Below are 6,580 nucleotides of genomic sequence, written 5' to 3'. Positions count from 1 at the left end.
ATCTAGAAAAAGATTTAAGATGTAGTAAAGAATGAAAATAGCATCTGTATGTTTGAAATACTTATTTCTTGAAATTATTATTTCTTTTTTACACTTATGAATTAAATGTAGGACAACATAGTATAAGCATGCTTACATCCAGCAAAAAAAAAAGAAAATGAATAAATAAATGCAAAAGATGAGAATACAAAATGGATCCATATAGAAGAGAACAAGTTTTCACATCTTTTCTCTTCTACAAATAATTTAGTATCAAATTATCAAATTTTGTTTTGTTTCTATTGGTTTACATATGGTTGGCACTCCGTCGGTTATGACGACAAGGGTTCCAGTTGATCCATTCAACGGAACAACCTGCTCATGAAATTAACGTGCTCATGAAATTAACGTAGTTCTTGGGGAGATTCAGCGTGACACGGAATGTGACAAGGCTGGCCCTTTGAAATATAGGTACAACAGAAACAGGAAGAAAGAGTGAGAGAAGGTTGCGGTGAAAGAGTACAAAGGCGTTTCCACCAAGCCCTGCTGGAACCTCGTGGAGCTTTAGGTGTTTTTGCTCAATAAACACTCACAACGCCCAGTCTGGGAATTGAAACTGCGATCCTATGACCACGCATCCACTGCCCTAACCACTGGGTCATTGCACCTCCACCGTTTTACATATATAATAACCAGGCAGTGTCATTTGTTGAACCAGCAGAGTTTTAGACTATATTGTGGTATTTCTTTTCTATTCTTTATTCTTTTACTTGTTTCAGTCATTTGACTGCAGCCATGCTGGAGCACAGCCTTTAGTCAAGCAAATCGATCCAGGACTTATTCTTTATAAGCCTAGTACTTATTCTATTGTTCTCTTTTGCCGAACTGCTAAGTTACGGCGATGTAAACACACCAGCATTGGCTGTCAAGCGATGTTGTGGGGACAAACACAGACAGACAGACAGACACACAAACATATATACATACAACAGGCTTCTTTCAGTTTCCGTCTGCCAAATCCACTCACAAGGCTTTGGTCGGCCTGAGGTTATAGTAAAAGACACTTGCCCAAGGTGCCATGCAGTGGGACTGAACCCGGAATCATGTGGTTGGTAAGCAAGCTACCTACCACACAGTCACCTTTACTTTCTGAGTTCAAATCGTGGTTGGTTGTGTTGTTTAATTTTAATATTTTGGGAGTAGGTGGGTGGGGGTTCAGTAAACAACTTACCAATCCTGTACTGATGGTGATTATTCCCCGCCACTTTTTTTTTTATCTCTGTCTGACTGACCGTTTCAGGAAGAAACTGACTTGAGGTCCGACCTGGATAGTGAAGGGGTTTTCCAGTTCTACAAATGCTCCAGATGTATTGCATATCACAACAGCAGCCCATATGATTCCACTGTGGCATGGTATGGCATATATCGTACCACGACTTATTTGTTAAAAACAATAGCCTGCATTTAGCTGGATGTTACCAAACCCTAACACTGACCATTAAACTATCAAGTAGGAATGGGTTCTTTTTCAAGTCAGGTAAACTGGAACAAGAACAAGAATTAAGTGCATTATTTACATTCGACAGATATTTGTCCTCTTCTTGTTTGTTGTTAACAACAAACGAGATGAGGACAAATATCTGTTGAATGTAAATACTGTAAATAATGTACAGAATTCCTCATCTTTTAAATATAGAACTGAAGAATTAAGTGTATTCGCCGAATTATCAAAGAATGGAACAAAATTGTTAATGGCATTTCTTTCAGCTCTTTACATTCTGTGTTCAATTCTTGGTGTGTTCAAATCCTATAGACTTGTCTCAACTGCAAAGGTTGATAAAATAATGTAACTGTGAAATACTGGAGTCAATGGGATTGACTGATCACCATTCCTCAAAATTGTTGACATAGCACCTAAATCAGAACCAACTATGTGGGCAGTAGTTTGGTGCTTCATCAACACAGTCATTGTAAAGGGTCACAAACGACCATGTGATTGCACATAGAAAGTTCCCCTCCAAGGTACAAGTTGGGACAAGGTTGTTTATGGAAGACCAGTAGTCACCCATGCAAACCAGCCTCTGCTCTTCACACCACCAATGTTATCCAAAAGAAAGGTAACTCATTTCTACAGCTGAGTGAACTTGAGCAACATGAAATAAAGTATTTTGCTCAATGGAACAACACACTGCCCAGTCTGGGAATCAAACTCACAACCTCATGATTGTGAGCCTGACACTAATCACTTAGGCTAATTAAACATACAAAATAAAGAAACACAGGTTGCAACAGCAAAACCTTCCATGTCTGTTGGTGTTGTGCTAGGCAAGTTAAGCAGTCAGTAATAATGTTTCCATGTAGTTAATTTTTCATAATTTCCTTCTGCTTTTTCCAGTTACTTCATTGGTTAAATTCATGTACACGGTACATTTGCTGTTAAAAAAGACCAACTTTATTTTTTATTCTTTCAGAGTTAAGACATCATTGATCCAGGACATTGCATTGGCAGAATTATTAAAGAAGTGGTTTTCAACTGGAGTCCACATGGCCTTTGGGGGTCCATATAAAATTTCTTTGTTAAAATTTATCTGCAATAAATTGGTTATACTTCTAAAATTCACAAAATATTTTAACAATTTCGTTTATATAATTCTTAATAGTATTTAATTATAAAAATATAATATGACTGTTTTAACTCTTTTGTTACTGTATTTATCTTGAGATACTGTGTTTCAATTACGTCAAATATAACAAAGAATTTAATAAAATAACTTAGTTATCATTAAGCTAGTGTTATGAACATAAATTGTGACTAAGGTTTGGTGGAAGATTTTAATTCAAAACTTATGAAAACAAGACATTTGTACTATACAGCCAGAGGAGGTTTCAGCCGGATTGGTATCGAAAGGGTTAAGAATTGTTTCTCAATTATATATTTTAATCCTTTTGTTACCATATTTCTGTTGAGGTGCTCTGTGATTCTTTCAATTAATTTTAAATGTTACAAAGAATTTAGTAAAATAACTTAGTTATCATTAAGCTAGTGTTAGGAACATAAACAGTGGCTAAGGTTTGGTGGAAGATTTTAATTCAAAACTTATGAAAGCAAGACATTTGTACTACAGAGCCAGAGCTGGTTTCAGCTGGGTTGGTAACAAAATGGTTAAACATCGAATGGCTGTGAAGGTCCATTAGAGTGAAATAGGAATAAAAATGGTCCCTTGATAACAAAAAAAAAAACAGTTGAGAACCACTGTATTAGAGTGTTGAATGAACTACATTGTAGTATCTGTATCACCACTGAGCATTCTAAAAGCTAGAGGCTGCTTTGAGAAGTAAGATGTGAATAGGCAACTGCCAATCTTACTGAGAAAACAGTCAACCTACACTGATACACAGTCAACCTACATTGAGGACCTAGAATTAGGTTGTTGTGGTTGATATTCAGCCCCAGGTGAATCATATTTGAGCAGATCTTTTCAAAAAGATTCCATCATGCCTTTGTTCAGACATGGTATATCTAGGACTACATTTATCTTGTGTTATTCCTTTATTTATTGAAAAATAGGGCATTGTTTAAGAGAGATTTGGCTGCTATACTTACCAAGCTGAACAGCCACATAAAGGTTTACTTGGGAGCTTAGCAGATGATATGGGTGTATTCAGCTGAATGCTACGAACAACAGTTATATTGAACTGTTATATAAAGATTTGTTGGTTTCTTGTATTGTTTATAACAACCAGTGATTCATGATTCTACTCTCGGTTCAAGGTTGAATGCTTAATGTTAGGCTCGCATTCTAAAAGAATTCATAGTCAAATATGGTAATTTATAGAACAATAGATAACTTTGAATCAATCCAACATGAAATAATGGATTGAAAGTCAAAAGAAAATAAATATATTTCATAACATCAATGAAATGTATTTCTTAACATCCTCAAATATTGTAATAAGGAACAGCTTCCAAATTCATCTTCTGTTATCTTATAAATTTTAACTTATGTACATTTCCCACCAAATTTTTGAAGCATGTATGATCTGAGCTATCAGTTTTTCCAATCTCAGCTGTGATCAATTGTTGTTCTTTAACACAATAACATCATTCAACTACAGTTGATGATGTTTCGGTATCCAACACATCTTTGGTCACTTGTAAATATTTTCTTTCGGTAAGAGCTTGTTTCAATACAAGTGTATAATGGTTATTACAGTAGTTTAGCTTTAGGTTAGTCTTGATACAGCAGATACATAATTAAAGACAGTTCTGTTAGTATGCTGCCTTGTACTTCTTTGAACATGGATAAGTGCTGAATGAGCGAAACCATGATCAAAAATGTTCCTACTTTGATCATTCTGTCTTACAAGACATTGCATATCTAGGAATGCGGAAGGAGGAAAATTCGGTTGTTGTTTCTAGTATCTAATTTAAACACATAGAGGCAACCTCGGTACTGATTTTTTGTCATAATGACCCAGGTGTAAAACCACGGCCTTATGAGACCATAGATCCACCCTGGGGTCCGGTGCATTTTTAGAGTGTGTGGAACATATTCCTATCGAACACTAACTCCCAATCAATTTCTTCCAGAAAGAGAGACAGACCAATAGAAAGAAATAAAGAGAATTGACTTCAGAACAAGATAGGGAATTCATTTACTCACCCCCCCCCCCTCAAGTAGGCTGTATATACAAAATATGTTATACCTAACATTTATTCACAAATATATTTGTTTGAACCTAATCACATACCATCACCTTCAGAATCATTTGACATCAACTTAATCCTCTATTTTGTCAAATCATCATCGTCATCATTCAACGTCTGCTTTCCCTGCTAGCATGGGTTGGACGATTTGACTGGGGACTGCCGAACCAGATAGCTACACTAGACTCCAATCTGATCTGGCAGAGTTTCTACAGCTGGATGCCATTCCTAATGCCAACCACTCTGAGAGGGTAGTGGGTACTTTTTACGTGCTACCATCACGAACGTGCCACCAGCGTAGTGCTTATTTACTCATATTGTTTTGAATTAAGTATACATTTTCTTGTAGCATGAACAGTTCAATGATGAGATTATTTATTTTTAGAATGACATTGTAGGTCAAGTGTGAGAGGCAGGCTCTAGCTTGTTTGAAGATAACAGAAGTAGAATATTTCATTTTTGGATTTGGTTTGCAAGATTCTTTATGTGAGTTTGTGTGTTGAAGCATTAAAAATTTCAAAACTATTGAAAAGGTTGCAAGATGCAATGAAAATTTTAGAAAAATAAAAAAAGAAATAAGTGGATATTTTACTGGTGAATGTGTTAAATTATAAGGCACCAAACGAGAATGACTCTCCCCAGACACAACAGAGGTAGATTATTTTGGCTGGATAGTGCTGGTTTTATTGAGGTCACACTCTTCATTATAGCAGCTTTATTGAAGGGTATTCCAGCCATTCATCAAGAATGAGTTAGCACAAAATATCAAGGAACAGCACAACCAAACTTGATATGAACCATACTAAGAATAATATTAGAGGCATTTGAGAGAAATATATTTTGAGACATTTAATTCTACAAATCCTAATACATCCAAAAATCATGAGTAGATAACTAGACTCTTAGGAATATGGTGCATGTGACAGACTTGGATTTGTTTCAATGAAATATTTATCTCTGATATGCTTATTACCAAGAAATGTCTGTTAAGCATCAGCTCAGCTCATTAACGTTCTTTGGAGCTTTCCAAGAATTTACATGTGTTTGTATTCTTACAATGAAATATTTTTCAACCACTGTCACCCCTTTAGCAATTCTTTATCTACACACACACACACACTCACACATTGGCTGAAAGACTGTTTGTTTATAGAGATACCATAATTTCTAGCTTCCAAATTTATATGTATATACATACATATATGTGTGTGTGTGTGTGTGTATTTATATATATATATAAATGTACAGATGTAAATATCTATGTATAGATATGTAAGTATCTCTATCTCTCTCACTCTCTCTCTCTGTATATATATATATATATATATATATATATATATACATATATATATATAAACACACACACATACATATATATATGCATATAAATATATATATATATATAAACACACACACATATATATGCATATAAATATATATATATATATACATATATATATGTGCATATAAATATATACATATACACACACACATATATAGACATACATGTGTATATATATATATATATATATATATATATATATATATATATATATATATATATATATATAGATAGATATGTACATATATATGTATATATATGTGTATATATATATGTATATATATATGTGTGTGTGTGTGTGTGTGTGTGTGTGTGTGTGTGTGTGACTGTGTGCATATATATATATATATATATATATATATGAAATATTTTATCCTTCGACGGCATTGAAAGACCAAGCCAAAATATTGCTGACACAGTTCCTCATACATCATCTTCATATGAATGTAATTGATATTTAAACTCGTATCATTAACAATAAATAATGTTTTCAACCATGACTTCTGCTCACAAGCCGTTTCTTTACATCTATGAAAGTTCTGTTAGTTATA

General features: G+C 34.2%; 1 protein-coding gene across 2 annotated transcripts in view; it reads right to left on the bottom strand.

Moving 5' to 3' along the window:
- Positions 1 to 227: 227 nt before the first annotated feature.
- The window catches only part of LOC128247408 (uncharacterized), a 60,371-nt gene continuing 54,018 nt past the window's right edge, over positions 228 to 6,580 (bottom strand). For both annotated transcript variants that reach the window (XM_089349503.1, XM_089349501.1), the window contains one exon: positions 228 to 2,567. The gene's annotated coding sequence lies outside the window, so the exon portion shown is untranslated. The remainder of the gene's footprint in view (positions 2,568 to 6,580) is intronic.

Source organism: Octopus bimaculoides, chromosome 3 (assembly GCF_046866305.1).
Source record: "Octopus bimaculoides isolate indiv1 chromosome 3, ASM4686630v1, whole genome shotgun sequence".
NCBI lineage: Eukaryota > Metazoa > Mollusca > Cephalopoda > Octopoda > Octopodidae > Octopus > Octopus bimaculoides.
This window is presented reverse-complemented; position numbering and strand designations above follow the sequence as displayed.